This window comes from Tenebrio molitor, chromosome 6, assembly GCF_963966145.1.
Source record: "Tenebrio molitor chromosome 6, icTenMoli1.1, whole genome shotgun sequence".
NCBI lineage: Eukaryota > Metazoa > Arthropoda > Insecta > Coleoptera > Tenebrionidae > Tenebrio > Tenebrio molitor.
The window spans coordinates 16,724,793-16,744,156 of record NC_091051.1 but is presented as its reverse complement, the minus strand read 5'-3'; the positions used below and the strand labels follow the sequence as shown (position 1 = coordinate 16,744,156).

Below are 19,364 nucleotides of genomic sequence, written 5' to 3'. Positions count from 1 at the left end.
AAAGACAACCCAGATTTGTCCTTTCTAATTCTTAAGATACAGAATCGACGTCGTCATCTGACAATTCCAGAGAAATTCATTTTTTACATTTTCCAGCTCCCCTCGAGCTCCTTTTGACGTTCTCTGTGTCGCTTCTGATACCACCGCTGTTTAGCCACAATCAATTTTTCTGCTTGAAATGTTTGTAAAACGCGAGTCACTTTTGTGTTTTGTCGTCGAAAACGTGCGTTTCCACACCGATTGATTAGCGAATTGAGTGCACACCGACATATTTCTGCGCGAGAGATGGCAATTTGAGCCGCTCCGAAATAATGACAGAAACTGGATCTGTGCCAGGAGCAGTCTTGAAAAAGTGGAGAGAGCGATTAAGATTGGGTTAGCAAATCATTGGGAGAGGTTGCAAATTCACTGTACTGTCCTGATCCACCGCTCCGCTGCCGGAGCAATCCTAACAGGATTTATTCCGCGGAATCACGATTTCGTAATGTCGAATAAAATTTCAGATAAACGAGATTGCAGTACGGAGGATACCGCCGTATCTGCGTTTAAAAATATTATTTCCATGTATAGTGAAGCTTCAATATTTCACTCGATTGCTGCAGATACAGTTGCCGAGTCTCAGGTAATGATGGACGTGTTTAAGGCCGGAGACGATAACGCCGACAGAATTCTCTTCCGCAACGGCGAGATCGCTGGAAAATGTCACGGGATCAGATATAAGGTCGAGACTGATCGTGCCTCTACCTTACACCCTCAAACTTTTGACAGAAAAGAGTACTAATTCATTTTTCGTCAAGTCTCATCGAATTCTTATCCCGTTAAAATTTCACATATTTCCTTCAGACGCCACAGAAAATTTAAAATATGTACAACAAATAATTCCGACTCCAAACCGACTTGAAGGAAATTGAACAAACTCCTTTATCTTTCACCTTTCTTGTCTTTGGGAATTTGCACATTAAAAATTAAATACTTTTCAATTTCAGGGTTTATCTTGAGTTTCTGGGCTTTTGAGTGTACTTAACGTAATCGAATCTGCTCCAAAATTTAAGAATTACTTGTTTTTAACTCTTAGAAATAATTTTCTTAATTTGGACAAACCGTAAAATGTCTTTACATTTTGGTGGATGCGCCAGGTCATTTTTTTTCTTTGTAAATACGCTTAATTTTGATCTGATTTTAATAAAGTCGGGAGACAAGTATCGTAATTTATCTCTTGATGTAATGCGAATCTGGTATGAACTAGATATGATGTAATAGGTAAGGACTTGCTATGTGAAACCAAATGTTATATGGAAGACTGACGTTACTGACAGCCTCCTTTCACGCTAAGTGGATATATTACATTAGTTGGCTATGAAATTGTAATATACCGAGCGTCCATGTGAAAACTCACATTTCACCAGTCATTAAATAAGGTTTCTTGTTAAGATTTAACTTTAAAATGATTATTATCAACACACTCAAGTATTTAATACAAGAAATTTTTACGAAAAATAGAAAAAATACTTGATTTTATACAGTGTCTATAAAATAACGCATATCAAGAGTCCTGTGGAATTGTGCGGTTCTATAATTTTATTGTGTCGAACTATGTCGAGCTGTTGAAGCCGTCAAATCAGATGTCAATAGTCAAATGTCAAATTATTAAATCTTAGCGTCAGTTGTGAATTCGACATCTTAGTTGTTTTACTTGTGATTTTCTTCAGTTTTTCTACATTATATTGTAATTACTTTTCATTTTACCGCAGGCTTTATTAAAAACCTGTCATTAGTGGACTCACATAACCTCTGTTTTTCTATTTGGTATCACCATATGCTAGAGCGACAAAAATCAAATATATTCGAATTCTGCAGGACTTTTGATAGACACTTTGTACTTTTATATTTACATTAGTAAGAAAAAATCTTGGGAGAATTTATTTTATTCAAAAAATACGAGACAAACCTGACCTTCCTCCCCCAGTAGAATTTTATCTTTGGGGTTGTGTAGCACTGAAATAAGTACGTTTTTAACGTTTCGTTTATGAAAAGTCAAAGGATTTTTTCCGATACATGTCAATTGATATGGCAAAGAGAAAACTTGCTTTTTAAATAAATTTCAAGCAAAACTAGAAATAATGACAGACACGGAAAAATGTCGTAAGTTATTGCCAACCGTACAAAAACCGATTCCAGCTTTCTTACTACGTTTAGGCCCGGTTGCATAAAACGATGTCAAGTCGTTGTTAAAGTTAACATAATGTCAAGCGATCTAATTGAAGGATATTTAACATTTTATTTGAATCAGCCAATCAAATGGGAGGATTTCCGACTTGACGCGTTGTTAGCTGACACGATGTTAACTAAGCTTTATACAACCGGGCCTTAGTGAAATAAAGACTCCAAGAAATTATTTTAACATAATATTACATTTCAAAATGGTTGTCGACGCATTGACCCTGAAAATTCAAATTTAAGTTGGCAGTGCGGCCATTTATGGTAATTTTAGAGTTTTTGGTTTACATTTCAATTGTCAAAAAACCTGTAGGTCAATAACATTTAACGGACCAAAAAACATCTGGCGCATTAGAGAATTTGTGATTATTATAAACAATTGTTATTTCTCCCCATTTTATTTAGATTTTTATTAATATATTCAGGTTTTTCTCTTGGAATGAACTGATACTTTTATACTTTGCTTGTCATTTCTTTTAGGTCATAACCTCAAAGTCTTAAAATTGATATTTGGTTCCTTTTTTGCAACTAAATCTAAAGGCCGGTTTGCATTCTCATTGACAATTGCGTCGACAACCATTTTGAAATCTAAAATACAGTTGATTAAAAAAAATTGGAGACTGTCAGAATAAAATTGACATATTTTTACAATGTCTCCATAGTGTTAAAACGTTTTACGACAGATAAGTTAGAATTATGGTCAACATTTAATGAAATTTTAAAAAATTATTTGAGTATTGTCAAGTAGACAATTAATTGACAAATGGACAAAACTAAATTTTGAAAATTGTCAAGTCAATTTGGAATGGTATAAAAAAAAACAAATGCACGCATATGAAATGTCATACTACCCCACTCACACAGTTGCCACATAATTTTCATGCAAAATTGCCATACTTATCCACAACCATTTTGAATTACTCATTATATAGTAATGTCAACAATAAATTACTTCCTAGGACTTAGGGATATTCGTTACTAGGTTGCCATAAATTTGGTTAGGTTGGAAGCTATGTGGTTTCTGGTGACAAACAAATGATATCGTAATCATGCCAAAAATGAAAGGCAACGAATTCCTTGCAACAGTTGCCAATGGCTCATTTCTCGTTAACTGATAGATCTTTTTTCTTTTCGCAATCAGTTTTGGTTTCTAGCGGCATATTTAGTTGCATTTGCGCAAAGAATCTCTCAACTGATAGTAACCAACCTTAGGCATTCAAAATTACTTTTAAAAATTCTAGTTGCATACAACATGAAAAACGTAATTTCCCTAAAAGTTCGAATCCTAGGGAGTAATTTCTTGTTGACATTACTGTACAGTCGCTAGCAATAAAGTTTGGTCGTCAATTTCATTCTTTGGCGCATTGGAAAATGCTCCATTGTAAAACGTTCGTAAATATCATACCTAACCTATCATCATGTTGAATTGTCGTTTTTTTTTTTCATTTTTTTGCCACGTTGTTGACATGGGCATATAGGCATAATCAGGTAGGGAAATTTTTATTATTTGTGACAAACTAACCAAATTTTGAAATGACAATGGGCCGTATGATTTCCCATTCGTTAAGCCTTTCATTAGCTAAATAATAGATTAGACAAAGTGAGAGTACGGTTGGCTTAAAAAAAACGGGAACTGTCAGAAAAAGTTCTGTCAGATTTTATTAAATTTTTATAGTTTGAAACGGCCTTTTAGAATTTAGGTTAAAAAACTGCAGTTGTGTGTCAGAAATACTACTGTCAAACAGACACAAATTGACATAAATTGACAAATTAAGTTTTCAATTCATATTAGGTCAAATTTCATTTCCCGTTTTTTTTTGAAGCCAACTGTATATGCCAGGCACTATGTTAGACAGAGACAAAACAATTTAACGACGTTCTTCAACTTTAATGAAAGGGAAATCATACGGCCCATTGACGACAAAATGCTCGCGACTGTATATTAGGAAAATGATCATTTCCCATTTTTTGGAACCAACAATCAATCATTTTTAAATTTTTTTAAATTGGTATTAGTGATTTAAATTGACACTAAAAATTATTTAGAAGGAACTGAAACATAATTTTCTTCGAGTATTGACAATTTAAAAACGAGTTTTCATTTTATAAGTGGAATATTCAAAAAGACAGTGCTCTGAGCAGTACGCTGTGAGGTTATGTTTATGTTGTAAATAATGTTTGTTCTGAAATCAAACGAATTCTTTTCCAAGTGTCTTCCACAGAGTCGTCTTCACCGCACAAAGCAACGTCTTCTTGTGAATTTTCATAAAGATTGGAACTTGGATGCTAGACTAGACTTATCATACTGACGTCTTATATCGACAGGAAGATACTCGGAATTAATTTTTTGTTATTTGTAATCGCGTTTATATCAGTCACGAAGAGAAAAGGCAAATCTTACTTCTGACAGGAATGACAGCAATTCGACCTCTTTCTGCCAATATTAGCATTTATCGAAACGAAATTATAACCATAATTTAAACTGTATTTGTTTGGTTTTGTTTCTTTTTGCCAATTTTGTATTCCAATTGAATTTTAGATCGTCTTTGTGTCACGCACTGGCGGATTCTATCCCAACCCTTGATGATCCTGTTCCACAAATAAAACCGGGTTTTACATTCTTAAGGGTTTTCCTCTAGATAATGTTGAGGGAGTACAACCTGAAAACAAGCAGGAGTTTTTCTTCTCACCAACAATATTTCGCGAAATTGAGTCTTCAATTCAACACTTTGTCGTATTTGTGCGTAAAATTAAAATCGCATCTCGACTAGTTCTAGTCAATTTGTGAAAGTGCCTCGCACTTTTTTGTCACCGGCAATTTCCTTCCGGCGAAATATGATAGTGTCTCCTTTCATGAGGACCACGATATGTCACGTCTTCTCAAGGCCAATTTATTTTATAATTCCGGTCTTTGATGTAGGTATGCAAAATAAAATAGTCGCCGGTTCGTATAAACTATATCCCGTGGCCCACACGGAATGGGCCGTATCGATTTGCCGTCATCTGCGGGGAGGCACGTAAAATGAAAAGTTTTACTAAAACAAGGCGAAAGGCGCAACTTTGATACTTTCAAATGAATAAGACAATACATAAATATTTACCATTACTCGAGAGATGAATAGACCAGTCCCTGTCCGTTAAAAATTGAGTCTGCTCGCGCAGAGTTGGTTGCATAAGTGCAGGGGAAAGTGGAGAGTTTCGACCTTGCGTTGTTACATCACACGCACGCACAAGACATTAAATTATTAAAAAATCGCACGAAACCCTAAAAATTTTATGTCCAGGGAGAAAATAACGCTCTGGGCGGATAATTCGCCTCCTCCCCGGCACACTATCATGTCCGGTCGTTATTTAAATTGCGGCGTAATTTCGATGTATTCAAACGTAAAATTTATATGTGTGCAATTAAACCGGGGTCGAAAAAGTGCAGTGTAAAAAGCGAGGACCCGTTATAATTAAATTGGCATAGTTTCCCGTGCGGAATTTCAGATGCACTAAAACTTGAGTTTGGGGTCGATTTGGATTCTTCTTAAGTTGAGTTTATATGGACGCTTTTTAGATCCCTTCCTGTCGGTTGTTTCCTTTTATTTTGACATTCCGAACGTCAAGGCGAGTAATAGGAAGAGATCCGAAAAAGGAAATGTAATCATCTGTACTCACATGATTTTTACACAATCAGCTTTTCGCACTATGCAATAAGAGAAGGCTCCCACCGTGAATATCGATGAGTCCCGTCTTGACATAATTCGTTTCGCAGTTCCCGTGATTTGCTATTCTTTCTAAGCGGGATGCGTTCGCTGAAAATGAGCGACGAAATTTATTCCCGACTGGAGAGTGATATTTTATGAGACATCCATAATTGAAATGTTTGAATTATTGCAGTTGATTGAGCCAGATGTTTACCAGAGATACGCCACTTTTATGGGGAACGTCCCATCTGATATCAGACGTTTTTCATAAATATTTTCGAACCGAACCGATCCAAGATGGTACAGCTCCGATACCAAAATTCGATTTTATTTCAGATAATTGAAAATCTTGCTGCAAAAAGGGATAACTCTATTTTTAGACCAAATTGGACTTTACACATCTAGCCAGAGCAATGCATGATTTTTCTTTAGGTGTGATTCAGGGCTGGGTTAGTGTGACACACACTATTTTCGCTTAATACAAAAAAATATGCAATTTTCAAAATTAAATGCCGATCATAGGACAGAAAATTATACATTGACAAGGAAGGTTACCTTACTGTACTCCCAGAATCTAGATATTTTTATTAATTCAATTATACAGGATATCCTGGAAATGCATGTTAAAAAAATCGGTAGTTGGTGACGATGAATACAAAATTTATGCATTTCGAGGACACCTGTATATTTAATAATAATTTTTTATTTCTTTCATGATTTTTCTATAATATGTATTTTCATTCAATTTTTTTGGTCAGAAATGAGATTTATGGATTTGTTCCCTTTCTGGAACGAGATCTTCGATTCCCTTCCCCTGTCCGTCCATTTTGAAAATTTTTCGAACTACATAATTCGAGCACCCCTCTGTCGCTCCGATAATATGTTCGGTAAATGTGACGTTCTGAACATCTGGCAATCTTTCGTAGAAGACGTCATTTCCGTTTTAAGTAACTGCAGCAAGTGCAACGTCACTTATATTAAATGGGTGGAAGGAGCGCAACAATAAGTGAGTCACGTTGGAATATTTTAACTTCAAACAGAATGATCAATTTGTTTGGTTAATCGCCTTACTGAGTGGCAACATGAATTCGATCCATCTAAGATCAGAGTATTGCATGTCTGTAAGAAAAGCTCAAAATTAAATTTTCCCGAGATCTTAGATATATATCAATCTGTTAACAACCCTTCTGAGTGGTGCATTTACGATCAAACGAATTTCTATCCACCTTCCCTTTTTCGTCGTTTTTTCTTGATAATTGTAAGAGGCAAATTATATTCGTCGGGGTTTATTTTTTAGGAAGGATGTCCTCGACCTGGATCAGTCCGCGATTGTTTTTGATACCAGCAGCGTCTAAAACTTCATTTTGAAAAACACCGAGTTTTAATGAGGTTTATCCGAGACACATTAAAATTCTTGAGGCGTAATTTTATTTGTCCGTAACGTAACCGGAATATTTAAGGTGGTAAAGTCACAACCGATTTGCTTTTCTTAAGTCTGCATCTATATCTTGCTGGTAATTAACGAAAACTTAGAAAACGTTACGATTGTTTTTCAATTGAAATTTCAGGAAAGCTTAAAACTTCGGAGTTCTCATTTCTCATCATTCTTGCGACGTGTACTATCTTGAGTGGACAATAAATTATTAGTGATATAAGGAGTGAACTGGCCGACCGATGTTCTCGAAATATCTGTCTTGCAAGTCCGTGGGGGATGTTAAAGAAATGCCTCCGACATCGCCAATGATCTGTACCAACAGGGTTAGCTGTTTAATGTTGCATGGTGCATTGCACTGACCTATCCATTTATTCCATTTAGACAATCATTTTATGTTAGAAGTGTAATTTTTATTTCTTTCTTAACAGTGTTCTACAAATACTGTAACATTTGTAACCGGGGGTGTCAAGCAACTGTGTTAAAATTTGGGTGTGTAAAAAATTCAAAGGATTTTGGCAGCATTTTATTTCTTGACATTCTGTCTGATGGAGCCGTTCGAGAGACCCATCTCTTGGTACCTTTCCGTCTGGATGTTTTTAAATTAATACGTCAATAACATGACAGGGAAACCGTTATGTGTGTTTACAACCACCTCGAGGGACGCGCTCGATCAACAGGATAAACATGTCTGTGTGTAGTGAACTGTCATTAATAATGCAAAAGTGACGGTATTGAGCTGTGTGGTCCTTCCCATCTCAAACATTCTTGAAATACGAGAGAATTTTAATTCCTCTTAGGAGAGACTCGATTTCTTGGCTCGAACATCTTCCTATATTGAACAAGTCGTAATCTCACCTCTCAACATCCTTGCGGCTAAATTACGTTTCACCTGGCATGTGTCGCAATAACATTCGCACTTCAGTAAAATAGGAGGGCCACAGACGGCGCGAATGCGAAAGGGATGTTTTTACTGTCTTCCACGACATAATCCGATTGTCCTGCAGGATAATACCAGGCGATTGTTACATTTTTGCGAGGATTTGCCGGTTAAACAATTAATTAGCTTTGAGTTGAGATAGCACGATCGAACGTTTTTCAGGTCACAACAATTTTGTTGTTGGGTCGGTGGTAATTGGGTCAGGAAGAGTATTCCGAATAAAAAAGGCGGACATGTTGGGTGTATTGCTCGAAGTTATCGTTGTCTTTTTCGCCATGGTGAACACACTGGCGCCGTTAATTGCTAAGAGGCTGGAAATTCGCATTCTAAGGTAATTACCGCGAGTTTTAAACTTTTTGAGATGTAATTCATGTACTGGTTCTCTTTGAGCCTCAGGTATTTTTTTACCGCTTCAAACCCGACCCGTTTTCTGAGTGAGTAAATTTCCTGTTTAACAATAACGCTGTGGTGCAAAATTTTCAACAAACAAGAACTTTTGTAAAAAATATTCCAACACGAAAATCGTTTCATCCAATCATTCACCTATTTGAATCGCATAGAACTCTATAATGAAAATTTTATACAGTTTGGAAAACAAACAGGTTATTCTATAAATAATTAACTGTTGACGTTACCGTATTTAATTAGTTTTGCAACCATTCACATTACGTTTAAATGGAAAATACTAATAGGTAGTTAAATTGACGGCTCAGAGTAGACAATAAGTATTGTGGTACAGGTTCAGTCATTCTCAATGGAACAATGAGATTGGCTAATTTGCAAAAGGTTATCGACAAATCTAATGCATTCTTAACCGTATAGGTAGGTACATTTATTAATTATTGTTTGTTATTCTGAGGGCTCACCGCGCACTAGACTGTAACACCGAACTGAAAACAAACAACATCGCTGTGGGGGTTTTAGTTATCTTTTTAGGTTCCCCTTTAAATCCCATTTTTGACGGGCGTAGCCGTAGCATTTTTCTTCTTTCCTTTTGGCAGAGGGTTGTTTTTTAACTAGAACTATCGTCTACGAGGACTGGCGTGATGTATTGTTGTATCTTTTAAAATGCACCTTTAGAATAAAGCAGTGCAGCCCTTTTACTTTGAGACCGACACCCCGATAACCCTACCCAGAAACCAAAATTTGAGCGGATAGGGTCTATTTTTAAATTTTAGGGGTGGTGGTATTTAGCAGCTCACATAATATACCGGTCGATTTGCGGAGTTTCTTTCTCATTACGCTACACATTTGGTGTTCTCGTGTTTTGCTGTCTGCTTTGGCTTTCAACTTTTTTTTCCAGTGTTTTTTTAATCGATTGTTTTTAGACCTACTCTATTTCCTTTATGAATTCTTTAGGGTAGGATATATTACAATTTTTGATCAATTTGTTTTTACAGTAATTACGGGTCCATGATGACAGATAAATATTGCACAACACATTCAGAAAATGACACTCGCACAGTAAATAAATAATAAAATTATGACTTACATTTATGTGTATTGTTCTATTAATTTTCATATGTTTTGAATCTTTTCGTCGACATTCGCTTTTTAATAAAATTAAACAAAATCATATAATCCATTCACGATCTTTTTGGATAAGGGTTGATGATGGCGATCTGACAGTTTCATCTGAGTACATCTCAGTTTTGCTCGTGTAAATGTGGGCTTCGAAAATTATGGTTTTCAAGAAACACACACATTGTTGTCAGTTTGAACTATAATAATTAACAATAAATTATATCTTCTCTTTTTAAATCTGGTCTATTTTCTCTAAATTGGAAGTAACAAAGTTTAAGTAAAAGCTTTGGTTAAAACAGAATGGTTTTTGACAGAGCAACACATTTCGAGATTATAAGAGAAAAAAATATACAAGGTGATTCACGAGTAATAATGAATGAGTCTAACAAAATTTGTGATGCAACCAACAATACATGTTCCTAATAGTTTTTTAAATTTGTGTTATTATTGATTTATAACATTTTTTTGTAAAAAATTCAAATAGAAAAAATGTCTGATTAACAAGCTCTGCTACGTGTTAAAATTAAGACACGTATTTCAGATAAGTACATATTTTAACAAATAATATTGACCTGTCTGAGGAGTTTTAAAAAATCGAACAACTTCGAGTTATTCGAATTCGTTCAAGATTTTACATTCACACTGTTTACATATATTTTTTTTTAGTTCAAAACAAGCGGGAGATGTCGAATTATACAGGGTGATTCATATAGTATCATACAAACTTTAACCGGTGCTAGATTCCAATCCCTAGACACTCTTACAAAATGTCTAGGTTCTAACGTTAAATTTGTTGAAGAGTGTACTATCACCTTTTAAGAACTGCAGATAAATGAAAATATTTTACGTTGAAGCAAACTGTCGGGCATTGTTGTCAAAATGAAACTAAAGCGACCTTTAAAACACCAATATTTTCTCTATAATAATAATTGTTTGCTTCTGTTATGACATTTGTTATACAGGGTCATTATAAATGATTGTCCCATCGCAATTGGCGTTGAAAACTAGTAGACAAATTTACATTACCGCCAGCAGCTCTACCTATCGGCGATGCTAGTCTCACTCATGTTATAAAGCTTGCGGCACATTCAAGTACGTCATCAACGCCTACTACAATCATATATAATGACCCCGTATATTGGACGTAAAGTGGAATAAATTAGCGTGTAATGGCATTTACTAATAGTGAAAAAACGGATATGGTAATTTTTGCCAATTTTTGATGTATGACTCAAAATTGTCAAGAGCCTTTGAGACCGGAATCTGCCACTGGTTAAAATATTTATGAAACTATATGAATCACCATGTATTTTTTCGAAAAACAAATTTTTGCTCGTAAAGTTTTACTGTTTAAGGTTCATTGTCAAAAAGATGCATTCTTTTAGAAGTTAAACATAAAAAAATCAATTAAATTTGCAGTATGTATCTTTTTGTTGTACTCATGTTTTAAGTATGCACATTTTTAGAGTTGCAAAAGAGGTCGTTGATTTTTTCGTGTTGTTTTGAAAGCAAATAAAACACGTTTCGCGTAATTTTTGTTTTATCAGTGTTAAAAGAGTGTAGGTCTGTTAATTAGTTTTAAAAATACATCTCATATGTTGCGACAAAATGGACGAATACAGCATAACGAGGCCAAAGAGCCCTGTTGAATACGGCCTTTTACCCTGAACTCACTGTTCCAAATTTGTCTTAAGGGACTCTAAAACAAAAAATTAATTAAATTTGAGAACTTGTTTTCTAAATGAAGTCTTCGACGACAAAAAGCTACTGAAACATACTACACCACCATGGAGCAAAAACTTGTTCGGTGGAAACCACGAACAAATAATATCATGCGTTCAAATGAAAACCTGGGCTGAGTAGGCGTTGAAAAAAGTAAACTATTTGGAACACTGTAAAGTTTGAATTTCCCGCCGTTTGACATGAATGACATTTGTTTATGTTTAATCGGCACGTTTGTTTTCAGCAACGGGTGACCTTTGCCTCGAGAATAGCAATCGCTAGTTATTCTATTTTTAAAATAAAATATTGCAAACAAAAAAAAAACAAGGAGATTTTTTAAAATAAATTTTAGGTTAGCTGTCAACATGTTCTATATCTATAGTATATTTTTTCCTGGTAGAGCGGTTGCGCGTGCCATTTACAAAATCCTGCAACGAAATGCAACCTCCCTATTGGTTAGTGGAATAGAGTAACCAAATGGCGCGCACAAGAAAAAATAAAGTATAGTTACAATTGTCAATCTACACTTTAAAAAAGCAAAACAATTGACGGTTTCCAACGCAACGCCCAGCTAAGGATTTCATTTGAACCTTACGTCAACACAATAAATATGGCTACATCTTGAAGTAAGTATTCTGAAATTAATTTCTTATTGTGACGTGGAAACAAGAAACCAGAAAGATGATTTCTTTTTGTTAACCGGAGTTTCATATATGAACCACAAAATTCTTAGGCAATTTCTTTAATTTTCGAATTTGTAAACTAGTTAACATTCAATTCTTCAAGTATCAGAAATTGTTGACAATTATATTATTGAGTAATTCATACTTCATGTATTAGATGTTCTAAGTTTTCATAAGGTGGAAAAATGTGTTAGTAAGAAGAAAAGAAATCAAGGGTATTTCACGAGTGTTAATGAGCCCGACAGAATTGAAAGTGCAACTCACAATATATTTGCAAAGTAAACCTGGATATTGTTCAGCTTTGCTTTGTAAATGTATTGTGGGTTGCATTTTCAATTCCGCCGGACTCATTTTCACTCGTGAATTACCTGTATATAAAGTAAAAAAATTGGACGGTATTGCAAGAGCTCTTAAAAAGTCTTGCCGATAGGGTTTTATTGTCAACATAATGGACGAATCATAGAATGTTATCGTCCAACGCGAAAAATCCGTGGCCACGCGAAAACTAAACAACAGCGAGTTGGTAGTGTCGATAAAGCTGGGGGTGCTTGTTAACACGGCAACGTATTTTTGTATTGATGGATTTGATTATTTGATCCAACAATCTATCGGTACATTTTTTATCGAGTTCTTTGTGCTCGGAAACGTGCAAATTCCAACAAAAAAACTGCAAAACTCGCCTGCAGGTGGATTTTGGTCTGGTGCGTGGGGCATTTTTCTGCGGACGATATAATAAAGCGGTGACTTATGAAAATAATACAAAAGAGATAATGTCGTATTAAAAACAAAGTTGGAAAACAAGTTTAAAACTTTTATTGCAACGAGCAGAAGTTATTGTTTAAATGGCCGCTGTAGCGAATTCTCGGTAAATATCCGGAACCTGCATTGCCAAAGTTACGATATTACTTTCAGAAAACCTATAAGCAATACTAATAAACGGAATTTATTGAATTGTGTCCGTGTTTGATATGTGCAGCGGCGTTATCCTGGAATCGTGGGGTTGTTCGAGTCGCCGAGTATCGACGCTTTTTCGGATAACAAATTAATCCGATTAAACCCGATCGGTTTGAGCGGAATAAAGAATTTGTCAAAACACTATCGAGTTCGAATTTTATTAAATAGCTGGTCCGACCCGGATGGTTTGCAGCCACGTCATAAATCGAATCGCATGCGGATATGTTAATGGGGTGAAAATTAAAAACGTCACTTCTTTCCACTACTCTGTTTATTCATCAGAAGCTTCCAACATGTGGACTCGAGAGTTAACTCGAGGCGATGAATTAAATTGCAGAGTCTTTGCGTAGTCTCGGTTCTAATTTTGGACTGATAATTGGTTGTACGAAGAGTGGATAAGTTTCGCAACTGTTACTGAAAACTTGACGTTTTTTCTCTATTAATTTTTTAAGAAAATCTCCGTCTGAATTCAATTACCAAGTTGTTTTGTTCGGGCCATCGTAAATCACTGTCTCCCAACCGAAAACTTTTGACAAATCCTAAATATTTCATTGCGAAATTAGTGGCCGCTTTAAATGCACCACCCCTCGAGGACACGAGATAATTGTGAAGTTGCCAAGTTATCAATTAATAAAGTGAGGATAACGTTACTAGTTAACAAAGACTTTTTTGCGGCTGCTGCGAAAAGGGATCAAATTACTGTTTAAGCTCCCGATGGCACCGAAGGCAAGAAATACACGGAAAACGCAAAACGGGATCAACTTTTAGCACAGTTTAGAGCAGCACTAGCGCTTATTTATGGAGAACTTTATGTATCACGTTTTTAATCTCCATTAACATTTTAAACTAACAAACTTTACTTTGCTGCAGCTCTTATAAAATTTCATGTTTATACAATAAAACTGAAACATACTTTTAAGTGAAAATTATTACGAGCAGCAGGCGCATTCCTTTTTCGTAATCGCAGCTTTCGCAGCACTTTTTTTCCTCTCTTTATTCTATTTCTTCACAATCTCTGTACAAAAAGTCCTGCTGTACTTTTAATCTTCTTTGGTATTCTCGAAATTGCTCTCTTCTTTTCGTCTCTAGTGCCAACCATAATTATTTTCACGTTTCATTTGCCGTTTTATTTCTTTTTTCTCTTTTGACTAAGCTTTTTTTCGATCATTCCTTTAATTCTTGCACTTTCTTAGTTATTATTAAAAGAAAGGACAACGGAAAATTGTTCAGGATCAACAATAGTAGATTTATATCATTAAGAGTAGAAGTAAGTCTTTTTGTGCTAAGCCCAGAGATTGAAGACTAAGACGAAGTCGAAGTCGGCAACTAGGCAAAGCACAAAGAGACCTTCTACTCTGAATGATATTTACTATTTTATCTTCAAACAAATCACAAAAAAAATCACACATGAGCTCATTTATTTTCTTTTGCTGCAATTACAGTAAACTTACAATTTTTTTGTTGGCAAGCTGATAACAAATACTATAAAAAAAAATTAATATGTGTTAATAAATTTATCCTTTTGAAAAAGGTAGATACAAAATAAATTTGTAATTTTTCCAGTTATGTTTTTCGCTTTGTAGTTCGTGCAGTCGCCTAAAAAATTTAATGTGCATCTCTGCGAAAAAGTGCTTTTTGTCCTCGTCTGTTTAGCCTCGGCTGCGCCTCGGCCAGAAAACTCAGACTGGAACGAAAAAGATGCACTTTTTGGCCTTGGTACGCAAATAACTATTTTAAAAGATATTGGTTTTGAACGTTCTCTTAATTTGTCGTTTGTTTGTTGATAACAAAATTATTTTGCTGCTACTCAAATAGAATTAATTTTTTGTCGAAATATCGGTATAAAATTGGAATTTTATGGTTTGTAGACATAAATCAGAATTTAATGGTCCATACAAATCTGTAAAAAAATTGGGGGTTCCCATTTAAAAAATGGCGATGACGTCATTACGCAGAAACGGGATCGAGATTATCGGGAAATGTTTAAAAAAAATAATAAAACTGATCTTTCCGAGTTCTTTTCTTCAAGCTCAACGAGAAATAAAATATTTCCATTGTTGCAAACTTTTGGGGCGCATTCTATTTAGCTTTCAAATAAATAATTCTTTCCTAATGGATACAACTCCACTTTTATGCACCTTTCTCTATCTTTTATTTTCCTTAACAGCACTTCTGTATATTGTCAAAAAACTGTTTTATGAAAGTAGTTTTTTTTTAAATATTTTCCTAAGAGAGAAACGGGACTGGAAACGCATTTTAACGAAAATCCGACAGAGCCAAGGTATTAAACATTAAAAAAAGAAATACATATATACAATTTTCATAAATATACCAACTCTCTCAAATCTCAATTGATCGGCCGACTTTTCATTTTATTTTCCATACTTCCACATTTTGCAAAAATGTGGATAAAACCTCCGACTAATTGTGTGTTCCAATTTCGGTCAATCATTCCAGCATTGATTTATCAAAATGAAGAATAAACGAAATTGGAGCTACATTAACCGAAAAAAACGTGAATTTAATTGGCGCGTTTTTGTTATGCTTGCGTAAAAATTAATTTCAAAATTACAACAGCTTTTCGAAATACGAGAGTTCGTGGTATAAATCGATAAGCAAAATAACGAAAAAATGCATGTTTGCGCAGAGTGTCGAGCATCTTTGGTGTAGAGGTGATGTTTTCAGCATCTCGAATTTTACGTGTCAAGTTATGAAACAGTCCGGGACAAGTTTAATTCATCTCACAATCGCTCATGTAATAAAACTAGATAGGCAAAGTTGAACGTCTATCTAACACCTGGAGAAACGACGCAGTTCATCCCCGTCCTCCTTTCTTATTCGGCGAAAAAATCTTTCAGGGCTTTGTCGGTTTTGGGCCAGAGATAAAGGAAATTTGTTTGATTTAATTTGCACATATGGAAAGTTAATTGGGTTAAAAAAGCATTTACCCGTCATAAAATTTGCCTTTCGACATCAGACCTCGCTTGAGCTGTTCCAAATTGGTCCCGGAAAATACGACGAAAACGAAAATACTGCAGTAATCAGCGTTTTACGATCCTATTGATTTTCACCTCTAAGTAACTTCCTTTCGGTGTTCGTACAAGTGAGGCTGGAACAGTTGTTAGGTTTAAAAGTAAATAATTAATTTCTTCCGAGTACGTGGAAGACTGAAAGTTGACCTTGTCGAAATAAGCGACCCCAATTTACCATTTCGTTAAATTGCCGGAGGCGACTCCTGCCTAATGCACGACGGGGCAGGAGACTTCTGCCCGGGACATTGATGATTTTTAATGGGAAGTACCAAGTGATTCCGCCAGAAGAACACTCGACCGTACGCAATAAGCCCGAAATAAAATTCGACGTAGCCCGGGGCACCTCCACATCTTACATTTTATTTATTCACATTTTTATTAGTCGCGCATGGGTCTTCCGCGGGGCTGTTTAAGAGGCGCAATGTTATTACCTTCTTTCTAAACTTTTTACACTTGTTTTATAACTTCCTTCATAAATTTCTGTCGGAATTGGCTGCATACGCGCACAACAAAAACCCAACCAAAAATCCGATCGAACGTGAAACTACAACGCACACCACCTCACGATTTTACTTTCGTCCGGACGAAATCTTCAGGGAAGTTTATGCCACGTTGCAGACGCGCTCCGACTCCACACCGAGTCGTCAATTCGAGAGACGTTATAGGTTTAAGGGAAGGCCTCGACTTTGCAGCTGCTCGCTCCGGAGTCTCACAGGGACAAATCTTTATTTTCCTAACAGCAAATTATCTGCACTGGAGGCATAAAATACACACGTGGAGTTTATTTTTTCTGACAATGAACCCTTTCGGAATTATTTCTCGACTTTATATGTATTGGGGAATTCCGCCGAGGCCGTAGAGTACCTTTACGATGTCGGTGTACGTAAAGACTATACACCAAAGAGAAATTTAGTAGAGTAGTGAGTTGTGACTTGCATAAAATAAGTCTGACAAGGGGAGTGTACAAAGTGTCTAAGAACAGAGGCAGCACACTAAAAGAATCGGTGCAGGGGGGGGTCAGAACCGAGAAAACTTTAGGAGTAGAGTTCCAGAGGGATGAGAGATACATTTGGAGAAATTGCAACACAATACATATATCTTGTATCGATACGCATTTAGATAAATGCTGACTAATTTTGCATTGTTTGCATTGTTTGGCAACCAAAAACACGAAGGAATTTCGAATGAGAAAAGCTATCGATAAAATCTTTTTTCTATTTTCTTATGTTATCAGTTGATAGGTTTTTGATAAGTTAGCACTTTACAACATACAGACAGAGCGTTTAGAACCGCCATTGTTTGTAAGAAAGATTTTTTCATTATCCATTCATATCAAATATCTGAAATATCAAAATACTAATCCTTCTAATTTCATTCTTGTTATTTTTCAAAGTTGGCAGTTTTTAAAATTTTATTTGGTTCGTCATCAAATTTGTGTTCACTGCAAATTTCTTTAATTCCAATAAAAATGTAACATTTTTCTTTCTATACACCACCCCTTTCTTTTTCCATTCTGTCCCTCCTTTTCCATATCTCTTTCATCCATCCTATCTCCCTTCCCTCTTCATTCTGTATTTCTCCCCGTTCCGTTCCCTCCCTCTGTTGTCTCATTTTGCCGCATCCATTCCACATGGTACTCGATCGTTTCTCTCTCCTCGTAGCACATCCTGCACCTTCTTTCCTCTCCTTCGGCTCAATTCCTGTTTTCTCTCTCCTCGTTCCCACATCTGAATTTCGCCATCATATTTCTGTCTCTCCCTTCAGGTACTCCAGAATTTCCTCTGTCATACACCTCCCATGCTCCTTGTTATACCTTGATTCTTTGGTTTTCTCCCTTCTCTCTTGCTTGTCTGTATCTTTGTCCCTTTCACTCAGCTCTACATTTATTAATCTTCCTGTTGCTCTTAATCTTTCCACTTCTTCACTGACATACCCGTTCCTCTGGTAGTACTTCTCTCTCTCTCTCTTTCTCCAATAACCTGCACTCTTCCCTTCCCTCCATTTTGTTCAAAGTTTGCCGCTGTCTTTCCTGCTTTCACTTTCAGCCTATTCTTCTTGCACTCTTCCCTCACTGTGTAACCTGGCATTACTCTGTCCACTCCTAGCATCCCTCTCAAATATTTTCCTTGCACTCTCTCTACCTCCTCTTGGTCCTTCCATCCCAGATCTCTGCCCCGTACATCGAAACACTCTCTATCATGCTCTCACACATCATCATTCTCCTCCCCACTATTCTTTCTCCTATTCCCCACACATATCCCACTACCTTGTTCTCTTTCCTTGCTATCTCTCTCATGTGTGCCTTGTCCGTGGTTCTCTCGTTGAAGATGTAGCCCAAATACTTGAACTTGTTCACTCGTTCTATTTTGCTTTCTTCCCACTTCCAGTCATTCTCTTCACGTTTCCTCTTTCTCTTGTTGAACACCATCATTTTCGTCTTCTTCTTCAGTTCGCTCTTTGCTAAATGGTCCAGGATGTACACAGTGTCCATAGTACCCCTTCCCTTTCTGAATCCTGCCTGACTGTCCGGCACCTTTTCCTCGATTTCTCTCTTCATCCTTTCGCTCAAGACTGACGCCATACCACATAAATAATACATATGTATTTGAATTCCTATTATTGCTCGTCATCTTCGCTTTGTCGGTAATTAGTAAATTAAGGAAGGTCGAAGAAGAGATTGGGTTTTTGTCAGCATTCATAACTACATTTTTAATTTGAATTCTATTTTTTTTTTCGTTTTTTGATTAATTCTAAACATGAATGATCAATTTTATCTTTATCTTTGACTGTTCTCAAATTTGCCTTCTCTTTCTAAATTTCTTCGTTATTTCATTTCCTTCTATTATATTTAATGGAAAAAATATTAAGAACCCATTTTATTTTTCGTTTTTTTTTCAATAATTAATATTACTACTATCGCGCGTTCAAATGAAATCCTGGGCTGGGAAGGCGTTTTAAAGCGTAGATTAATTGGAGCATGTTGACAGCTAACCTAAAATTTAGAGCCAAAAAATTTTTCTTTTTTTTCTTTCTTTGAAATGTTTTACATCAAAAATAGAATAACGTAACGATTCCTATCCTCGAAGAAAATATCTAAGGACACCCTTTGCTGAAAACAAACATGTTCAATTATGTCTCGATTAAACATAAACAAATATCATTCGTGTCAAA

The 19,364-nt window shown here is 35.8% G+C and overlaps 1 protein-coding gene across 1 annotated transcript in view; it reads left to right on the top strand.

Moving 5' to 3' along the window:
• Window positions 1-19,364, top strand: part of Con (Connectin) — a 258,429-nt gene that overhangs the window by 990 nt on the left and 238,075 nt on the right. The window lies entirely within an intron of this gene.